The sequence below is a fragment of the Macaca nemestrina genome, chromosome 3, assembly GCF_043159975.1.
Source record: "Macaca nemestrina isolate mMacNem1 chromosome 3, mMacNem.hap1, whole genome shotgun sequence".
In the NCBI taxonomy this organism is placed as follows: Eukaryota; Metazoa; Chordata; class Mammalia; order Primates; family Cercopithecidae; genus Macaca; species Macaca nemestrina.
In genome coordinates this window covers 171,557,175-171,580,068 of record NC_092127.1, presented here as the reverse complement: position 1 = coordinate 171,580,068, position 22,894 = coordinate 171,557,175, and the positions used below count along the sequence as shown (strand labels likewise).

Sequence of the window (22,894 nt, the reverse complement as noted above, 5' to 3'; positions counted from 1 at the left end):
TTCCGCCCCCCACTTTTGCATGTGCACATTTATTTGCAGAAGAACTTTTAATGGGCAGAATATTACAAGATTTCTGGACCCCACATGGTTTCAGTTCTATCCAAACAGCTTACTTTCTTCTGAAATTCTGATTTTCCTTCCTCGCCTTCTTTTTTTTTTTTTTTTTTTTGGCATCACTATTTTATAAATTTCAAAGGAGAATTGCTTCCTTGAATGTACATGGAAATATAAGCACATAAATCACATGCTGAATTTACTTAACAAGGAGCAATAATCCCACTGTCACTTCCCACTGAACAATGCCTTTTTAGGAAAAAATGCTGCAAATCCTTTAGAAGTCCAAATCCAATGCATCCAATCAACTCACTTTTGAAATTCCACAAAATAATTTCTCTGTTTTAAATCGCTTATTAAATACAACAGCAATCAGATAGTAGATATTTCTTACTTAGACCTAGCTTTAGATCTGTCTTCAATCATGGCAGACAGCACACTAGGTAGTCACTTTATAGGGCCATAAACATTCATTTCAAAGTCTAATAATAGAGTGATTTCCTCTACTCTCCCTCTAACACAAGGGCCAATTTTTGGCGAATGAAAATCAGCCCATGTCTTACACAAGACATCTGTCCTCAAGATGTGACACCTAAAATGATGAAACAGAAATATGTCACCAAAGGCAACAACTTATAAAATTATGGCAAACAAAACTAGACAATCTTGTTGTTGCATTAACCACAAAAAGAAAGAGAAAGGGCATTTAATATAGCCTTTATTAGTCACTTTATTAGTCACTGGTACCTGTCTTGAATTTTCCAAAGGCTCTAACAGAAGAATTAACTTGGCCCACTTACAGAACCACAGGCAGAAGATTCTGCACTATCAGGGATATACATAGTGGTAGCAAGAACGATTAGCAGAATGTCTAGATGTCCCTAAGCAGACGGGTTAATGCCGCCATCCTCAAGGTGGGCTCTGAGCCCCTAGCTAGAAGGATATAAGGAGCTCTAGTTAATACAGAGAGAAGGTCCAGGCCAATAATTACTAACATCGCTGGCCCCATCCATTCACATTAGATCCAGAGCAGAAAATGAAGTGGAACCTTAGAATCCTTCCCATTGTCATGCAAACATATCTGTTAGATGAGTTCTTAGAAGCGTTGAGCAGCCCCCAAACCACAGAATTGCCAACCTTGGAGGTGGAAAATTGTAGAAGAGGAAACTGCAGCTGAAGGTGGTGAAATGACTCGCCTAAGGTCACAGAGAAACCACACCACCCTTCACCACTTGTGACTTGAATGGAAATAGTCTTTTTCTGGCAAAAAAAAAAAAAAAGAAAGAGTGAGTACACTATGTGTCAGCAAATGTTATGCCACATGCAGCTAGATCATTGCCCAACAAAGGAAATGTGGATTCACAGAACTAGCTTCCCACTTTGAACACTATTTTTCCTGTAATCGGGTAAGGCTGGGGGCAAATTCTGGTCAAATCCTACAAAGATAAAGGGAAGCTCCATGTTTATAGGTGCATGAACTGTAGACCTAGTGAAGACTTCTCAATCATTTATCAATCCAGTATTGATTGGGGCATGCCCAACATGGGGCAGGTGTTTTGGAAAATACAGAAAAAGCATAAGACATAGTCTTTTCCCTTAAGAAAAATTTAAACAACATAGATGATTCTTAGAGATCAAGTACAAAGATTAGATATTGATGATGATCCCAAAAGGAGTTCAAAGATGGGAGAAATCACATGGTTTTTCACAAGTCAAGGATGGCTTGACTGACCTGAGATCTGTAGGGGACCTTGAAATCTGGGCTGTGTAGAAGGATAGGGTGTAGGGGAGAGAAAACCTGGGAATATCTAAGCAAGAACAAAATTTCTGAGATTGGAATTAATATGGCCCCAGAAAGTCCAGTCAAGGCACTTAAGTGGCTTAGAAGTTGATTTTAAGGACACGATGAAAAACAACACTGAACCCCGAGGGAAAGGCATAACAAGTGACTCACCAAATCATTTGGCCAAAGCAACATCAAACAGAGCTCAAGAGTCAGACCCATTTCCTTGGAAACTCGTCTCTCTGGTATGCTAAGAAAAATTAAATTTGCAATTTTTCAATGTACATATGCCAGAATCATCAAAATGTCATGGATTCTCCTTCATATCATGACTAATATCCTCACCTCTGTACAAAATATAAAGTTGGCCTGAGCCGTAAGAGGAAGGGTTGCCCCTTCTACCACCGCTCCCCAAGAGGAAACTGACTAAATAGTTTTGGAAGCCATTGCTAGACCCACAAGGCCCTAATTCAACAAAATAAGGTATTGCCAAAGCTATTAAATATGAAACAAACTATCCGAATACCTTTCTATGCTTTTGAACATCCCTTCTCTTTGACCTTAGACACACTCTTAAATTTCTCAACTCCTTCCATCTGAAGGCCTGCCCGCATGTGGCCTTTCTAATTTATAGGGGCAGGGGATAAACGAGAAGCTGAGGAATTACAGAGCCACCTAAATGGTGGGCTGCTTCAAGGTTAAAACATGGCATGCCCAAACGCTTGCTGTACGCAAGGCTATTTATAATAGTTCTGATTTTAAACTTGGATTTATAATGAAGTTCAAGGCAGAAAGAGCAAAATTCCATACTGAAGAAAAATTACAGCTGGAAAAATCATTTGAAAATAAAAATAAAAAAAAAAAGAACAAGAAAACCTTCCAAGTGGTTACTCAATTTGGGAATTTGAAGAAGATGGCAGTTTGTGTCCAAGAAGAAACTACTTTTGGGGAAATGGAAGAATGGAAAGTCTTGCCTTCAGCCTATTTTTGTAGCCCTGCCTCCAGCCATGCACATAACTGAGTCAAGGAAAGGCATTCCTCCCCACAGCTTCCAAAAAGGCACATGTGAACAGAGGCCCCTGGTCACACTATGGTGAGCCAAGCACAAAAGCTTCAGGCGGTGAAGGGCAATGGGAGGGGAGATGTTAACTTGCCTCTGGCCTTTGGCGCCCAGCAAACCTGTGCCCTGCCTGTCTGTCCAGTCTGCTTATGCCTCTCCAATCCGTGTTCAAGCATCTAGCTCCAGGTCACTCAGGAATTGTGTGTGTTGGAGGAGGTGGGACAAGGCGATGTGATGGATAGAAACTCTCTTCCCCTTCCCCTCTTACTTTGTCTTAAGTGGGAAGGAGTTTGGGGCTCACGGGGAATCGTTGCTCAGCATGCTTGCTTGTGCTCTGGAGGCTGAAGCATTAAACTATAGGATGGTGGGTGGTATCTATCCATGTAACCACTTCTTACCTCTCCAGCAGATGATCCTCTAGAGCACAGCACTCATTTGCTTTGAGCAGACTCAACTTCAGAATCCTTCTCAATCCAACAGTCCAGGCTGCCATCACCCATCAGAATGGGCAAGTGGTTTGCAACTCATTTGCCAAGGTAGAGAAAAGGAGAGCAGGAAGAAAGAGGAAGGTAACATTTTCTGAGCACCAACCATATGCCAGATAGTGGCATGTCAAGCAGGTGAGGAAGTCAGCCTCGACGGGGAGGGGGCAGGTTATCAACGGCATTGCATAGTGAATATAAAATGACTTGGATCATGTTTACACTGGGTTCCAATACTCCATGGACAAGGCACCCTCATTGCCACTCCCACTGTCCGGTCCGCCCTCCTCACTGCACCACCAGGACCAAGAACTGCTCATGGCCCTTTCACAGGGCTTGCCTTTCCCAACAGCCTGGCGGTGTGGCAAGGACTTGGAACCATCCCTCTTATATTGTTAAACCCCCTGTTGGGGTCAGACTGTGCCTCAGTCTCCTCACTTGTAAAGTGAAGACAACAAAGCTGTACCTTTCCTAGAGGGCTGTAGTGAGGGCTAGTGCTTCTGCAATTGTGAGAGGGCACAGAATCTGGCATATAGGAAGAACTGTTAAATGCCAGATTTTCCCTTAAGTTACCAGCTGAACTGGGCTGCCCCTACCCTGAGTTTTAAGATCATTAGAGTAATAATAAAAATCAGTTGTAATATACCACATAGGATTGTCTGGTTTAGAAAAACAAACAGGATACTCAGTCAAATCTGAATTTCAGATAAGAAATGAATAATTTTTTAGTGTGAGTATTTCCCAAACATTGCATGGAAAATAGTTATACTAAAAATTTATTTATTTTTAATCTGAAATTCAAGTTTAACTGAGTGTCCTATATTTTATCTGGCAACACTAACATCAAATCTTAAGATGTGTGGAATAAATAAAGGCACAACTCTTTGGGAATAAAAATGTCATACTGAAAGAAATGTTTCTCCAAATTGATGATTTTCAAACTTTTTCCAGCCACATTCCACAGCAAGAAATACGTTTTGCATCACAGTGCAATACACACAAATGTGTATTAACTGAAATCAACATTTTACAAAACCTTTTTTGTGTACAGTATATTTTGATATTTTGTCTCCTTCATTCTCCTTTATCTTATTTCTTTTTTAAAAAATTCTTCATCCAGTATCACTTAACTGATTTCATGACCTCCTTAATTGAGGGGTCAGCAAATTATGGCCCAAGGCTAAATCTAACTAACCACCTCTTTTTGTAAGGCTTGTAAGCTAAAAATGTTTTTTACATTTTTGGCCAGGCGCAGTGGCTCACACTTGCAATCCCAGCACTTTGGGAGGCCAAGGTGGGCGGATTGCTTGAAACCAGGAGTTCGAGACCAGCCTGGCCAACATGGCGAAACTCTGTCTCTATAAAAAAGAGAAAAATTAGCTGGGCATGGTGGCGCATGCCTATAGTCCCAGCTACTCTGTAAGCTGAGGCAGGAGTTGCTTGAACCCAGGAGGCAGAGGTTGCAGTGAACTGAGATCATACCACTGCACTCCAGCCTGGGCAACAGAGACTCTGTCTCAAAAAATAAAATAAAAAAGATAAGATAAAATTTAAAATGATAAGATAAAATAAAAAAAATTTCTATGTTTTTAAGTGGTTGGAAGAAATCAAAAGGGGAATGATATCTCATGACTGGTGAAAATTATATGAAATTTACATTTTAGTATTCATAAATAGTTTAATTACAAGACAGACACACTCATTTGTTTACCCATTGTCTTTGATCATTTTCGCACTACAGTGGCAGAGTTGAGCAGTTGCGAGTTGAGAGTTGCATGTTGAGTGCAGCCCACAAAACCTAAAATATTTACAATGTGTGCCTTTACTGAAAAAAAGTTGCCTACCCCTACCCTAAAGGGTTGCAATTTGCAGTTCGAAATGCTCTGCTCTAAATGGTTTTGCACCGAAAGGATTCATTTCTATTCACGTGAGTGAGCAGTGTTTTTAACAATGTCAAGTTAACCTTACTCTTCTCATTTCCTCATAAGATAAAGACAAATGAACAACCACCAGACCAGCAAACTTATCTGAATCCAGCTGCCCTTAGAGTATGGCTGAGGCTTGGTTGAAGCCCAGAACTTAGCAAGAGTTAGAAGACGTCATGGGACCGTATTCCCAGTCACTCCAGGTATCCACTACTCACTGGGAAGGGAGGGATTATGAAGAACACAGAACAAATGTCAAGTTCTTGACTTTGAACCATTTAGGCTCTTGACTCTTATTACAGAGATTGGGGCCTCCGTAAGCAAGGTTTGCGGTAGAAAAGTGTGATGAAATCTGAAGGCTAAGCCCCATGTAAGCATGACATAAAGTTTATACTACAAACAAGAGAATGGAAAGAGAGGAAAGGATGATTATTCTAGCTAGGGAAAGAGGAGAGGGGAAGAAGAAGATGCTGACACAACCCTGAGGGATCCTGCACTTAGCCTGCTCCCTCTTCTTGTGATTTTCTGAAGTGGGGTAGCCGGTGACAAATCATCAAGATAGGTTTAGTAATGCCAAGACCTGAGAATGTGTGCCCTGATCTGTGGGAGATGCCTGGAGTTAGGGGAGAACTGCACAGATACATGTCGAGATCATCAAGGGCCCCGAGGGCCAAATGCAGCATGCTACTTCCTTTCCTAAGTCAAGTTTTATTGGAACACAGCCACGCCTGTTTATTTACATATTGACTGTGGCTGCCTTTGTGCTACAGTGACAGAGTGGAGTATTCATCTAAAATACGTACTATCTGGCCCTTTACAGGGCATAGTTTGCCACCCCCTGCATCATATGCTGGCCATAGTGGAGAAGACAGCGCAACAGAGCAAAGCAGCAGGGAGGCCCCAGGAAAGCCCCCAATCCCTCATAGCCAGGCCCATGTAAGAAAGCATCTGAAAGTTTCCCTTGCTCCTGTCTCCAAAATGGGCATTAAATGGCCAAAAGAGGGCCACAGACCTGAGCAGAGCTTGAGGTTGGGACAAGAAGGATATATTGGAGATGGAGGGCTCTCTAACAAAGAGGCCTTGGCAGCCTCCAAGTATGGCCCCACAGTGCCACTACACATAGGTGCCGATGGCCAAAGACCAGGTCTGCTTCAGGCTAAGGATGCCGTGGACCACACCACCCCATCCCTCTCTCAGTCCCCCAGAACCCCGTTTTCCACCTACGCCATCCTATATTTCCAGGATCTTACCAGCAACCCCAAGAAGAAGGGAAGGGAATGAAATTTTGAATTGAGTGACTGAAACTGGCATGACTGAATAAACACCGAAGTGAGTGATTTTTACCAGGAAGACACTATATATTAAGTTTCCTGCCACTAGAAAAATGTAGACTTAAACTAGAAATTAGGTTATAGAAAAATGAAGAGGTTTACATTCTACATAGCCGATAGGAAGAACAGGAAACTGACTTTGTCGCTTCAGGAAATTGGAACTTCATTCACAGCAGTTCTGAGACCACAGAAGTTGAAGTCCTTATGGCTCATGACTCAGTGACTCCATACCTACTCATTTTTCTACGGACTTCTTTCTAGAATAACACTGTTTAAAGCAGTCCAAATCTCCCGGAGATTTTTCCCATTCTACCTGCAACTCCATAGAAGGAATCCTGTACAAGTCTAAATTTTCACCAGTAGGTGGTGCTAACACAGACACTGCACTATACTTATCTGAGAATGAATTAGCCAGACACTAATTGAAACTCTGCATTAGCACTTTTCTCTACAGCGCCTTCCCTTTGGTCTAATTGAACTTTGTTATTAAGCAGTCCCTGAGTGGTTTCACCTCAGGGCTAACACTCTGTCTCTGGAGTGGTATAATGGAAAGAATTCCAGCATTAGGAAACATGGGGTATGGATTTTGGCTGTCTTACTAACCAGATGAATTGGCCAAGTCACTTAATCTCTCTCAGTCTTAGGATCTTCATTTTTAAAATAAGTGAGTTGGGTTTGTTGGATGCTTGTTTTCCAGGTTTGAGAAACAATTCTACAACCACTCTTCTCCCATCAAGCTAATACACTTTGAGAAAAACTCAAGATTCCAAGAAATAGGCTCTTGGACACAATTCTGTGGGGGAGGTAAGAAGTCTGTGGCACAGACTTTCTGTCAGGCAATTTGGCAATGTATAGCAGCAGTCCTAAAAATATATGTACCTCTTGACCACGAATTCCATATCTGGGAATTCATCTCAAATAAATAATTACAGGCATGTGCAAATATGGAGCCAAGGGAACACTCTATAATGCAGTGCTTGTTGGCTTTGTTGAGAGCTCAGTGTATCTTTGCTAACCAGATTCTGAACTTCAGATAATCTTTAGAACTGTATTATCATCCTTGTATAAGGCAACAAAGCAAACTATTGCTTAATCACACAATGAAAGGAAGAAGTAGTGGACATATTTTGTGTGCCACACACCAAGCCAGACACTTTTCTTAAGTTATTTCTTTAAATATTCTTACAATAACCCTATGGCACAAAGGGATTATTAATTCTATTTTATACCTAGCAAGTCCAATGCTTAGACCAGTTAACCTTCTTCATCAAAGTCACCCAGTGCTGATTACCGGGAGAAGAACTGCATCTTCTACTTTACAAAGATGGAGTTCTCTGAGGGCTTAGGGAAAACTTTCCCTCTGATGGAAGTAAGAGGAGGGAAATTCAGGATGCGAACTTCGATTCTGCCTGAGAATCGGACCTGGGCTCTTGGGCGTCTTTGAGGAAGAACTGCAATTTCAAAGCTTCTGCCAATTCTTTGTGATGCTAAAAATGGAAACCCAAATTAGTCTGTGGGGGCCAAGGCTTTCTGGTGGAGAAAAAGTGCTTAAATGAGCTTTTATCTGTGCAAAAGGAATGGAAAGCCTAGACAAGGAAACACTCAAGCTCTGTGTCTACCAAAATAAGTGAGGATTGTTCCGATGTTAATGCATTTGGGGCTTTCTCTGGTAGACAGAGGGAAGGGGCTGTGGGGGCTTGGCATTCAGGGAAAGAGAAACACAGTCAATGCAAACCCCTATGTGGAGGTGAAGACAGGGTAGGAGCACACCCCACAACGTGCTGGGAGCCTGAAGGTGAAGGAAGACCAGTAGGAATTGGGTGGGATGAGATTTGGCCCAAGGACTCGGGGTGTGGTTGGTCATGGCTGACACTGAGCTTAATTTTTCCCTCTCTGCACTGAAATTCCTTCAAGCTTTCAGTTGAGCCAGAAAGCCTCATGTGAGCGTTGTCTTGGGGTGAAGGGAGGCACTGAATCCATTGGATCAGGGACACACATTCAGGTGGAGAAACAGTAAGTGAATACCAAGACTATGTCTATATTCCTTGGAAGAATCCTGGGCTTCCTGAAGCCTCCTGGTTTGGAAGCTGGAGCTCTTTTATTTGCATATATATATATATATATATATATATATATATATTTTTTTTTTTTTTTTTTTTTAAAGGATGGTGTTGGAAGGTTGTCATAAACTCAGGAGCACAGGAGTTCTGTCTAATTGTTGTATTTCAGGGACTGAGACTTAAGATGGTCTGCAGGACAGCTGAAACCATGGAGAAGGATGCTTCTTAACAGGGTTCACCTGTTCTGAGGACTCTGCGACCACAAGCACTTGGTCGCCGTCAGCAGGCTAGGTGATTACAGCATTAGATCATGCCTCTAATGGGAAAAAGGCTTCTCCTCTCTGGCTGACTAATCAGCTTGCCATTTTTATTGCATGATCAGTATCAAGAGGCAATGATTTCTGTCAGCTCCCCGGGTGCACACTAGCATGACAGAAAGAACAGCTATATTAGCAAAGAAAACAGGTGGAGGGATTAGCAAACTTGCTTAAAAGGTCAAGACAGCTTGGTCCCTTATGGCACAGCAACAGGAAGGCTGAAGGGGCCCCTTTCTTAGAACAAGAATAGCTGCTAGTACAGAACTCCCATACAAGGAGTCCTCTCTAGTCATCTTGCTGTTTTCCTTTTTCTTATTATTATTTTAAAGTCCAAAGTATTTCATGCTCATTGTCAATCTGTAGCAGTTCCCTAGGGCTGACGTGACAAATTACTACAAACTTGGTTTCTTAAAACAGCAGGAAATTATTCTCTCATGGCCCTGGAGGCAAAAAGTCTGGAATCAAGGTGTGGGCTACGCTTCCACTGGAGGCTCTAGGGGAGAATCCTTCCTTACCTCTTCCAGCCTCTGGTGGCTCCAGGCAATCTTTGGCATTCCTTGGCTTGTGTCTGCGTCACTCCAGTCTTTGCCCCCGTCTTCACACGACCCCCTCTTCTCCCTAAGTGTTCCTCCTCTGTGTTTCTCACATAAGGACACTTGCTGTTGGACCTAGGGCCCACCTGGATCTGCCATGGTGACCTCATTTTGAGATCCTTAGCGTAATTACATCTGCAAAGACTCACTTTCAAATAAAGTCTCATCCACGGGTTCGAGGAAGATATGAATTTCGAGAGGTCAATATTCAACCCAGTGCTTGGGGATGTCCTTTTGTGTCAAAGTGCTTTCAAAGCTCTTGAAAACTCATGTTCAAAGTGTCAAGTGCAAAGGGCCGATCTGTGAGGAGCAGTGCCAATGTATCCATAGCTGACTGAAGGTGGACAATGGGCAGTGCTGGGGCCAGGACACCTCCGGATCAGTGCTCCCTCCCCACTCAGCTCACACCAGTCACCAAGTGCTGTGTGTGGTCCCATCACACCATCACAACCTCTTCTCCAAAGTCCAGGCCACCAAATTCCTCACCTGAGCAACAGCAACATCCTCTGGAAGGAATTTCTTCATCTCTTGTCTTGCTGGCCTCCAATACATTCTCTAACTGTCAGCCCATGTGTCCTTTCTAGGTTAAAATTAAAATTATGCAAAGCTTGCTCATTGCCTTTGGACTGTGGTCCAAGCCTCTTGGCAGGGCACTCCAGGTCCTCTGAGACCAGCTCCTTGCTTCCCAAGGCAGTCTCAGCTCCCTGCCACACCTCTGGCAGCCTAAGCCCCAGGCGTTCTTGCCACTGAAGAACTGAGCAAGTCCACAAACACCTCCCTGCCTTTACATCCTCTGCTCCTCCTGTCTGAAAATCTTCTTTTCCTTATTCACCTGGTCTCTTGGGGTGAATAGTGACCCAAAAAAGATATGCCCTAACTTCCAGAACCAGAGAATGTGATCTTATTTGGAGAAAGGGTTTTGCAGATGTAAACAACTTAAAGATCCCAAGATGAGATCATCCTGGATTACCTGAGTGGGCCCCCAATTCCACGACAGTTGTCTTTATAAGAGAAAGGCAGAGGGAGATTTGACACAGAGCAGACAGTCCTGTGAAGACAGAGGCAGAGATTGGAGCCATGCAGTGCAACCTGAAACCAAAACTTGCCCGGAGTCACTGGAAGCTGGAAGAGGCAATGAAGGATTCTCTCCTAGAGCCCCCAGAGGGAGCATGGGCCTGCCAACCCTTTATTTTGGACTTCTGACCTCCAGAACTATAAGAGAATAAATTTTTGTTGTTTTAAGCCACCTAGTATGTGGCAATTTGTTAAGCAACCCTAGGAAACTAAGAGGCATGGATAATCCCAGGATCCCATGGAAGGTTGTGCAGGTTGCTAACTTCTCAAGGGCACTACAGGATGAGGAGAGACTAAATACAGCTTGCGCTGGGCCTGCCAACCTGCGTGCCCTGCAGGAGACGGCTCCTGGCCAGAAGGGGCACCTCTGTCTTGTTTACAGCTGGCCAGCACCAGCTCCCGTTCTTGGGTTTTCTTCAACTCTCTGTTCCTGGATTGCCCCTCCAGGAAGCCTTTCTTGAGTCACACTTCTCCCCAGGACTAGTCTGGACCCTTCATCTGCTCTAGCAGATATATTTATCCTGCTGTAACACAATTGTCGGTTCGCTTTTCTGTACCCTCCTCCATATCTCAGAAGCAAGGGCCACTCTTAGTCTCCTCTTTCCGCTGTGCCTAGCACATCATAGGTGCTCAAAAGAGACCGGTTGAACGAATGAGCAGGAGCCAGCCCTGGAGCCTCCGTGAGCCTGCGGCAGCGAGAGGCACAGTGAGCGGGAGCACGGATGGGATGCCTGTCCCAAGGGGCTACTGAATCAAGGCAATGTCATGCTCGTCACAATTTGCCTAAACTAGCCATCAAACAGAACGGAAAAATGGCTCTAATAGGGAGCATCACCAGGACATTAACATTTTGCAGATGTGGTATCTGATCTTGTGCCTTTATCTTTTCCCTAACTGAGGCATCGGTGCCTAAGGATATTTCCACTTGGGCCAAACACATGCTCACACATCCAATGGGACCCAACGTTCTGCATTCCACGCAGATACACACATGAGCTCATGCAAGTCCCAGGGTGCTCATCTGGTCCAGATTTGAAGGAAACTATTTAGCTAGATGGAGAAAAACACATCATGTACAACTTAATACCAAACAGATTTTATGACATACTGAAAATGCTTTTGATAATCTACTAGTATATCAGAAGGGATAATGAACTAAAAAAGAACCAGCTAATATCATATCTTTGAGGTCTGGACAATGTTTATGTGGATTGCAGAGATGACAGAAAATACAAAAAGATGCAGAGAGCTTTAGGGAAATTTATCCAAAGGCTCCCCTACCCCCTACTGAGAAGCAGTCCTGTTTATTGTAGCAAGAAATGTATTTTGCCAATTTGTGAACATAGACAATTATTTTCTGGCTAAAAGTCAGGGTGGACTTTTCCAGAGATGCAGAAGGGCTATTACTTGGCCACTAAGATCCCTGGTGGGCACAGGCAGCCATGGATGCTACTAGGGACATAATCGGTGCATGACAGTTTCACTTGGGACTATCTCAACCCATTGGTGGTTTCCTTGGCAGTGTGGGGAGCCCCTCCATTAACTGTCACTTGACCACAACAGCATTCCTAAGTGATTCCTAAGACTTCATGAAGTCTCTCTTGATAAATGTTTTAAATTAAAACCCACATCTGTGCTTGTCCTGGCACCATCTGGGGTTATAAGAGGCAGCACAACATACTGAGACAAGAATGACTTTGAAATTGCAGTTCAATTACTTGATGATGTGAGCTTTCACAAAACTGCTTAATTACTCTGGCCTCAGTTTCCTCATTGAAAAATGGAGAACAAAATGATGACAGTCTCGCTCTGTCATCGAGGATGGAGTACATCCTGAAGTATAGTGGTGTGATCTCAGCTCACTGCAACCTCTGTCTCCCGGGCTCAAATGGTTCTCATGCCTCAGCCTCCCGAGTAGCTGGGATTACAGGCATGCACCACCACACCTGGCTAATTTTTCTGTATTTTTAGTAGAAATGGGGTTTTTGCCATGTTGGCCAGGCTGGTCTTGAACTCTTGGCCTCAAGTGATCTGCCCACCTCGGCCTCATAAAGTGCTGGAATTACAGGCATGAGCCACCGCACCTGGCCTTGCTTAACTTTTCTTAATGCAGGATGCTCAACAGGGGCAAGTGTGAGCAAGGATTGTGGTACTATGCCCAGAGACAGGGGATATGGGATGGCATTTGGAAATTTGTGGAAGTCTATCTGACTGTTGCAATACCTGGGGAGAGGAGCGTTATTGGTCCTGAGAGGGAGCCAGAAAGCCCCAACTTATAGCACCCTCACTGAGAAGCACTGCATTAAAGTAATCCCAGGCTGCTCCTGGCTGAATCTGTATGAAACCCTCTGATTCTACGTGATGAAGAGAAGGCGCATTACTGCTTGTATTTGCTTTTGTTTTGATATAGGTTATCGTTGTAGGGAAGTGTTTTAATCTTATTATATTGTATGTTTTAAATAACCAAATCATTTTGTTGGCATTGTATAAAGAGACATATTTTCTAAAGTACCAAGAAAAAGGAGCAGGCCATTTAGCCTGATGGCATCCTTTCAGATGCTGCGCTCCTATGAGGAGCTCCAGGAGCCAGTCTTCTCCTTTTGGGCACTCACCGAGATGTTAGGAAGAGGTTCTCAGAACAGGGCTGTAGGAAAACATCCCGACACCTGGCGCAGCCAGGCTGGCGGGGATTAGGGAGCAAACATGATTCACCTCATTTTATTTTTATACAGGAAACTAGAGACATAGCTAAGAAACAAATTCGCTATTTCTGGTTCTTGGCTAGTTGTGGCTCTTAGGGGCCACTCCCTTCCTCTGAAGAGCTGTTTCTATGGCAAGGGACTCACATGGTTTTTCATTGCTACATTATCTTTGAATCACAGTTGGCAATTAGGCATTGAAATTTGACTATTTACCTTAGGGACTCCTCTGGGTATGTGAAGAATTCCCCCGTTTTGCTCAGGATGTGGGCAGATGAGGAAGTAGTAGCAACTGACTGATACTGTATCTCCATTTGGCTGGTGCTGGGGAAGAACCTTTGAGTCAGCCAAGGAGATATTCCCCAGTGCAAAGAGATGGCAAATAGAAGCGTATCTTTGGATGTCATCTACTTCTTCAGCTGTCCCCAGGTCAGAGGGGTGGGTGGAGGGGGTGTGAGGAGTGGAAATCCCACCCTTCAAATATTCAAGACAATCTGTGACTTAAACAGAAAATTGTGGGACTTGGTGAAAAAATGGAAGGTAGAACTATAGAGTAAAAAAGGAAAAAGAAGGAATTCAAGCCAACAACCATAGACCATCCCAGGCTTACAATGGTTCACTTCTGATATTTTAATTTTGGTGGTACAGAAATGATACATAATCAGTAGAAACTGTACTTGGGAGTACTTATACAATCATTGTTTTTCACCTTCAGTACACTGTTCAATAAATCGCCAAGCTTTCCAACACTTTATTATAAAATAGGTTTTGTGTTGGATGAGCTTGACCAACGACAGGCCGTTGTAAGTGTTCTGAGCATGTTTAAGGCAGGCTAGCCTAAGCTATCAGGTGCAGTAGGTTAGGTGGATTAAATGCATTTTTAATGTATGATATTTTCAGTTTATAATGGGTTTATCAGGAAGAAACCCCATAGTAAATTGAGGAGTATCTGTATTTATCAAGCACTAGGTGCTGAATATATAATCATCATTAACATTAAGAATAGCTCGTTTCCTATCCTCCTTCCAGGTACAAGACACTGTTTATTTAAAATATAAGTATTAACTCATTTAATCTTCATAACACACCTTTAAGGTGCTTACCTATTAGTATCAGGAGCATCTGTATTTATTAAGCACTAGGTGCTGAATAACTCATCATCGTTAACAATAAGAATAACTCATGTTTCCTATCCTCCTTCCGGGTACCAGATACTGTTTATTTAAAATAGATGTATTAACTCATTTAATCTTCGTAACACACCTGTAAGTTACTTACCTGTTAGTATCATGCCTATGTTAAGGATGCAGAAACAAGGTGCCAAATGGCTAAGTAGCCTTCCTGGAATTATCCAGGTGGTAAACGGTAGAGATGAGATGTCAGTGCAGACACTACACCTCCAGATTATGGGCTTTATATCACTATAACATAGCTTCTCTTAGGACGTGATTTCTTTTCTCAAGGACGTTACAGGGAGCTGGCAGCCTGTGATTAACCAAAGCTTGGCTGCCATGGTTGGCTGAGACTCAGCTATTTGTTACAAGAATATACTCTTAAGTTAGGTTGCAATAGGTTTCAAAGTGTGGAGGAAGCTTAAGGCCAAATTTAATTTAAAAGTGTGGAGGAAGCTTAAGGCCAAATTTAATTTAACAGGGACATGGTTATGGATTGGCAGAATAATTGGTGAAATGTTGCCCACAGTGACAGGAAAGATAGAACACCTATAAATGTGTGTATCTGGCTAAGAAGATTTCCAAACAGAATGGCAGCTTTTTTTTTTTTTTTTTTTTTTTTTAAGTAGAGGAGGAGTGAGATGAGCTTAACACAGAACTGTTCAGTTTTCAAGCAGAATTTAGAGGCAGTATTTCCAAGGCAAGTCTTGCTTGATGGGAATTTTTTAAACAGTTCATATTCACAGATTATCTGGAAAACAAATGATTCTCAAAGCAAGAAATGACCACAGGACAAAAATCAAATCCAAGAAAACATAGCTTACAGGTAAAGAACAGATCAGGGCTATGATTGTGAGAAACTTTGTTGAAATATCAGCAAGATTTAAAGTGATGCCTCATGGACCTCCTAATTAGACAAAGAGCTAAAGGGATTTTCTAGACCCTCCTAACCGGACAATAGCACCTCTGAGAATTATAAATGTTTTGCCTCACCACACACTGACTTGAGGGGTCTATCTCAAAGAGACTTACGGATACTTCTTTTGTCTTGGGTATGGATTATAATTTGATACACAGGAAGCCCACAACATTTTTTAAAGGAACTATATCTGCTTTAACTCAAAGGGACAGATAGTGGAAAATAAAAAGAAGTCCCTGGACCCCAGACTTCCTAATGGCAGGGAGCAGGCTAAGAAAACTACTTAGCTACTGACACAGGGCATTTCTTATAGGAAAGGAAGGGCAATTTAGAAGGAGAAGATTCCAGAGGGAAGAGCTAACAGCCATGGAAAATCACTCACAAGGAGCAGAAACAAACTCTCTTTTTTTTTCGTTATTTATTGATTTTATTTAAAACTATGTGTATCTTACATGTTTTAGGTTCTTGATAATGTTGGAATAATTTGAAGGGGACATAATGATGTTCACTGACAAACAGCTTTCTGAAAAAAAGAGTTTATACACTATTCTGCATGGATCAAAGACTTTCAGATCTTTTCAAATTATTATTACACTTACTGCTTAAATTTTTTTAAATGTTTTTCTCAATAGTTTTTGGGGTACAGATGGTTTTTGGTTACATAGATAAGTTCTTTAATGGTGATTTCTGAGATTTTGGTGTTCCCATCACCCAAGCAGTATACACTATACCAAATACATAGTCATTTATCCCTCACCCCCCTCCCACCCTTCACCTGGAGTCCCCAGAGTTCTTTATATCATTCTTATGCGTTTGTGTCCTCATAGCTTAGCTCCCACTTTTAAGCGAGAATTTGGTTTTCCATTCCTGAGTTACTTCACTCAGAATAATGGCCTCCAGTTCCATTCAAGTTGCTGCAAAGTCCATTATTTCATGTCTTTTTATGGCTAAATAGTGTTCCATGGTGTGTATATATATATACACACACACACATATATATATACACACACATATATATATATACCATTTGCTTTATCCACTTGTTGGCTGATGGGCATTTAGATTGGTTCAGTATTTTTGCAATTGTGAATTATACTGCTATAAACATGCATTTTCCTGTGTATTTTTCAAATAATGATTTCTTTTCCTTTGGGTAGATACCCAGTAGTGGGATTGCTGGATGGAATGGTAGTTCTACTTTTAGTTCTTAAACAAATCTCCATACTGTTTAGAAATGAACTCTTAATTAGGGAATGTTCTCTACCCCAGGAATCAGAGAAAATGTCCACATGTGCCTAGTTGGATTTCAAAATTACTAAGAACAGTAGGGCCATGTGTCTCCTGTTTTCAACTTTTTTTGAGTAGAAACATTTATTGCTTTATTCTGTCCTTTTTTCACAATTTTATGTTAGCTTCTGAGATCATTGGCACCTTTTTTTTTTCTTTTTTGGGAGTCTCATTCTGTCACCCAGGATGGAGTGCAGTGGTGTGATCTTGGCTCACTGTAACCTCTGCCTCCTGGGTTCAAGTAATTCTTGTGCCTCAGTCTCCCAAGTAGCTGGGTTTACAGGCGTGCGCCATCATGCCCAGCTAATTTTTTTTTGTCTTTTCCCCAAGTAGAGATGGGGTTTTGTTGGTCAGGCTGGTTTCTAACACCTGACCTCAAGTGATCTGCCTGCCTTGGCCTCCCAAAGTGCTAGGATTACAGACATGAGCCACTGTGCCCAGCCTCATTTGAATTTTTGTTTCATGGATCTTCACATCTAGGAAACCACAGCTGAAAAGCTATATTCAAGGAGTAGACCAGGGATGCCTCATCCTCACTGATGCCTGTTTGAACTGATGTTGTCCTAAACTTTGAGCTGATTCCTTGAGCTGATTATTATTATTATTATTATTATTATTATTATTATTATTATTTTGAGCTGATTCCATATGGAATGAGAATTTGAGGGAGGAGTGAGTGTATTTTGCACATGAGAGTGCATAGCAGATAATCTCCAAATATGTCCACCATCAATTCCTTCCCTCCTTGCATACAAATACCATTCCCTATCAATAAATGTAGATTATTTCCACTGGGCTGGCCTTGTGATTTGTGTTGACCAATACAATGCAGCAGAAGTGTCAGACGGAATTTTAAAATCTGTCTTATGAGAACCAGCAGCTTCCACGGACTCCTTTCTTTCAGAACACAGCCCCCATCTGTAAGGAAGCTCAAGCAGCCATGAGGAGAGTAGCATATAAAACAATAATGGCTGCCTGTGGTGGCTTATACCTGTAATCCCCAGCACTTTGGGAAGCTAGGGTGGGCAGATAACTTCAGCCCAGGGGTTTAAGACCAACCTCGGCAACATGATGAAAACTGTCTCTACAAAAAATACAAAAATTAGCCAGGCATGGTGGCATGTACCTGTAGTTTCACCAGCTACTTGGGAGGCTGAGGTGAGAGGATCACTTGAGCAGGGAGGTCGAGGCTGCAGTGAGCCAAGATCACGCCACTGCACTCCAGCCTAGGTGACAAAGCGAGACCCTGTCAAAAAAAAAAAAAAAGAAAAAAAAAGAAAAAGAATACTAAGGTCCTCAGTTGTCCCAGTAAAGTGGCCAGCACCAATTTTCAGCTATCTGAGTGAGGCTATTTTTGAGCAATCAACCCTCTTAGCACCTTAGCCAATACTGCACAAAGAATATTCACCCAGGTAACCCACAGGATTGTGAAGATAATAATTTGTTACTATTTGAAACCACTAAGTTTCAGGTGGTTTGTTGTAGCAACATGTAACCAAAACAGATGAAGATTAAAACACTGAGGTTGGCTGAGATATCGCCAAGAAAGCAGTACAATAATAAAACAGGAACAAGTTTGGGGTGAACAAGAATTTTAGGTGGTTAGGAGGTGACTACAAAAGGAGACACAGAAGAAATGTTCAAGGAAATAGGAAGAGAGCAAGAAGCAACCTGATAGGTAGCCAGGGAGGACCTCTGCAAGATGGAGGAAAGACCGACAGAAGCACATGCAGTAGAGAGTTCTACAAAAAAAAAGGAAAGGTATGGAAATCTGCCATCATCATCTTTGGTAATGTAACACCATCGATGACTTTTGGCAAAGCAGCTTTACCAAAGTGGTGAAAAAAATAAGCCAATTTACAGGGGGTTAAAGAGATGTCTACCCAGGAAATTTTACTTAGTCATAGACAGTGAAAAGAGGAAACAACAGGTACAGACATCTCTTGTAACCAAGTGTCTAAAAAAGGAAATAGAAGTAATAGGACATTTGGTAACAGGGGGAATGAGATCAAGAGGAATGTTACATTAACACATTTGTGCTTTTTAGTTAAGCTCTAGGTGGGCTTGGCTTTTCACAAATGACCATCTTTGGGCTGATGTGTGGCACCAGCTATTACTCAGTCCACATGATTCTGCTGGAATGCTGGGTGAAATCAAGTTTTATGATGAGTGGCATCATTTGGAGCAAGGGGCACTCTATTGGGTTTTCTGAGGCTTAGTTTGCCACCAGCTAGCTACAGCAAGTCAGTTTACTTCCAGATCTCGCTCTTCTTCCATTTGGTAAATGGACAGCACTGGAAGACCTTGAAGGGCTTTCCAAAGTTAACATTCTATAAAAGTGATTTCATCCTCAAAAATTTCTACATGTGATTATTATGCTTTGCTACTGTTTCCCAGAAATCCAGAGTATAAATATGGTCTAAATCACTCAATTTATTTATTTATTTATTTATTTATTTATTTATTTATTATACTTTAAGTTCCAGGGTACATGTGCACAACATGCAGGTTTGTTACATATGTATACATGTGCCATGTTGGTGTGCTGCACCCATTAACTGTCATTCACATTAGGTGTATCTCCTAATGCTATCCCTCTCCCCTCCCCCCACCCCACAACAGGCCCCAGTGTGTAATGTTCCCCTTCCTGTGTCCGAGTGTTCTCATTGTTCAATTCCCACCTATGAGTAAATCACCCAATTTATCAAGCGAAATACTTGTAGCTTAATGCCTTTGCCTAAATACATGCAATACTCTAATTTCTAGCCCATATACTCAGCAAAAGGCTAGGTCCCTTCTGAGCTGCTCAGGCTTATCCAGAGCAGGTCATTCTGGGTCCCACGGTTGATGAGCTAAGACCTTCCCTTTGATCATCACATCTAGAGATAAGAGGTCTATGGGCATGCCCAGGGACAAACCAGGCCACCAAACAAAAGGTCAAGGGTGGTAGGATGGGAGTGGGGGTTACCTAGGACAGCTTATTTCCTAAACGGATAGATGTTCCTCAGTTTATGTGGATGAGGGAGACATGTCTGTGACTTAATGCATTGCATAGACAAGGAGCACAGCCTAAGACCTTCAATATTCCCCCTTCCCAAGGGTCTACATTTTCAAGCCTTTGTTTTCATATTTAATGGTTATTAGAGGATATTATTTCTGTGCCAGTTTCTTGTAAAAAATGTTTAAATAAATTTATGGGGTACAAGTGTCATTTTGTTACATGGATCTATTGCATAATGGTGAAGTCAGAGGTTGTAGTGTATCCATCACCCAAATAACATACATTGTATCCATTGAGTGATTTCTCATCATTCACCCCCAACACCCCCAGCCTTTCAAGTCTCTATCGTCTATCAGTCCACGCTCTACGTCCAGTGTACACATTAACTCCCACTTATAAGTGAAGACATGCAATATTTGTCTGTTTCTGAATTGTTTCACTTAAGATAATGGCCTCCAGTTCCACCCATCTTGCTGCAAAAGACATTATTTCATTTTTTTATTTGGCTGAATAGTATTCCACTGTGTATATAACACATTTTCTCTATCCAGTCCTCCATTGATGAATAGTTAGGTCGATTCCATATCTTTGCTATTGTGAATGGTGTTGCAATAAACATACAAGTCTTTTTTTGTATCATGATTTTTGTTTCCTTTGGGCAGATACTCAATCGTGGGATTGCTGGTTTGAATGGTAGTTCTATTTTTAGTCCTTTGAGAAGTCTCCATACTATTTTCCATAGAGGTTATACTAATTCCCACCAACAGTGTATAAAACCTTCCCTTTTCTCATCCTTGCCAACATTTGTTGTTTTTTGTCTTTTTATTAATAGCTATTCTGATTGATATAAAATGATATCTCATTATGGTTTTAATTTGCATTTCTCTGCCTTCTTTCTTTTCTATTTCTAATTTACACTTTTATCTTGATTTTATGGGATACCTTTGTTTCTCAGATATAATTAAGGACAAAGCCAGAGAGTAAACAGTTTTTCTGTGGTCAAGAAGTGTATTTAAGCCAACCACGGTGGCTCATACCTGAATACCAGCTATTCAGGAGGCTAAGGCAGGAGGATTTAATGAGTTCAGGAGTTTGACATCCTGGGCAATGTAGTAAGACCCCATCTCATATTAAAGAAAGAGAAAGAGAGGGAGGGAGGGAGGGAAAGAGAGGGGAGAGAGAGAGAAAAAAGAAGAAGAAGACGAAGACGAAGAAGAAGAAAAGAAGAAGAAGAAGAGGAGGAAGAAGAAGAAGAAGAGGAGGAGGAGGAGGAAGAAGAAGGAGAAGAAAGAGGGGGAGGAGAAGAAGAAAGGTAGGAAGGAAAGAAGGAAAGAAAGAAGGAAGGAGGGAGGGAGGGAAGGAGAGGAGGAGAGAAAGAAAAGAAATTTAATTGGAATTAACATACTTTTTTGTTTAGAGGAAGAAAATAAACTAGAAAGATAAACCTTATTACATCTCTCACAACCACAACCCCAAATCCTAATACTTGAACATCTTTATTCATGTGACAGTGGAATAAACAAATGTGTGTTGGGAAAAGTAATTTATCATTATCCACTAGTTCTAAGAGAGGATCCTTTGAACATTCATGCTAAGTGGAATGGTGAGTGTGATTCGTGTGATTAGAAGGCAATCGTCCCCATCAAGTGACAGGGTCTGTTTCGGGGAGCTGATGAGGCAACAGAGCAGCTATTGGCTGAAATGAAACAACAAAGGAAGAACTGAGAGGCTTAGCAGGGATTTCTACTACTGTGCCTTGTTCTGTGTGATAGACTGCTCTCCACCATTTCTCTCCAGTGCCTTCACTAGCTCAGCCATTGGTGTGGGGGCTAACAACACAGGTTTAGGAGCCAGAGTGCCTCATTTCACCACTTGGCTCCATTCCCACCTTTGGCTCAGTGACTTTGGGCTATGAAACTCTGCGTGATTTAATCCAACATCTTCGTGCTTTGGTTTCCCTATCTTACAACAAAGATAATAATAGCGCCTACCCCATAAAGTTCTTGTGAGAGTTAAATGTGTTAGTGCATGCAAGAGGCTTATAATAGGTCTGGCACATGCTGAGTACTATATTTACCACTACTTACTAAAACTTGGTGAAATTTGATTTTTTTTTTTTTTTTTGGTAGAGGGAGGATGTGACAAAAAGCCAAGTTCTCTTTCATGGAAAATGAGATGACAATGAAGATTGCTCCCAGAGACTAGTCATATCTGATATTTTTATAGTTGTTATTACTATGGCTACCATTACTATTTCAGTCCTTCCTCCTAATGTGGACCTGAGCCCACACAGTTTGCTTTACTACTTTTGCATATATGCCCATTCATTTATTTCTTCATTCATTCAACAAATACCTTATTGAGCACCTATTACTTTCTATGTGTTAAGCACTTGTCCAGATGCGGAAAAATAATACAGTTAAGATCCCTGCTCCTGTGATGTTTATATGCTCAAGAAAAAGGTAGAGTATCACTACGACAACCAATTAAACAAACAAGATAATTTCCAAAGTAATAGCTGCTGTGATTGTCATCAGACAGGACCATGGGGTTGAAATGAACTTGGGGACAGTCACTCCGTTAGACAGCATGGTAAGGAAGGCCTCTCTGAGCATGTGACATTGGAGCTGAGAAGTCCCTAATACAAAGGAGGTAATCCCATGAAGGTGTTGGGCTGAATGTTCCAAGCAAGAAAAAAAGTCCAAGGACACCAAAATGAAAGTCAGCCTGGTGTGTCTGAGCAACTGAAGAAAAACCAGGGAGCTGGAGTCCAGGAAGTAAGGAAAAGAGTGGAAGGACAGGAGATGTGAGAGGTAGAGAGGGGCCGCATCAGCCAGGCCCTCAGGGGCTCTGGAAGGGAAGCCACTGGAGGGGAATAGGCAGAGGAGTAACAGAAGTGTATTTACTATGTGCAAGTAGACATTGATTAAACATCTACCATGTGCAAAGCACAGTGCTAGCCTTGGTGGAGGATACCAAGTAGAAGCCAGTCTTTTTATAACCTAAGACCATCCTGGATGCTGTGTGGAGAACAGAAGATGGAAGGGTAAGGCAGAAGCAAGAAGTCCATTGGGGAGAATCCTAGAAGAGAGAAGCAGATGTCTTGGGCTAGAGTGGTAGCAGTGCAGCTGGAAGAA

General features: G+C 41.9%; 1 long non-coding RNA gene across 3 annotated transcripts; it reads left to right on the top strand.

Annotated features, from left to right (window-relative positions):
* The first annotated feature begins 1,168 nt into the window (after positions 1-1,168).
* On the top strand, positions 1,169-8,150 carry LOC105487822 (uncharacterized). 3 transcript variants are annotated; one of them, XR_011621413.1, is made up of 4 exons: positions 1,169-1,340; positions 3,307-3,517; positions 5,368-5,507; positions 7,333-8,150. It is a non-coding gene; the product is annotated as an uncharacterized lncRNA (long non-coding RNA). The 3 variants fall into 3 exon arrangements; XR_011621411.1 differs by having other exon boundaries at positions 1,169-2,930; XR_011621412.1 differs by having other exon boundaries at positions 1,169-2,930; positions 3,304-3,517.
* Positions 8,151-22,894: the final 14,744 nt, after the last annotated feature.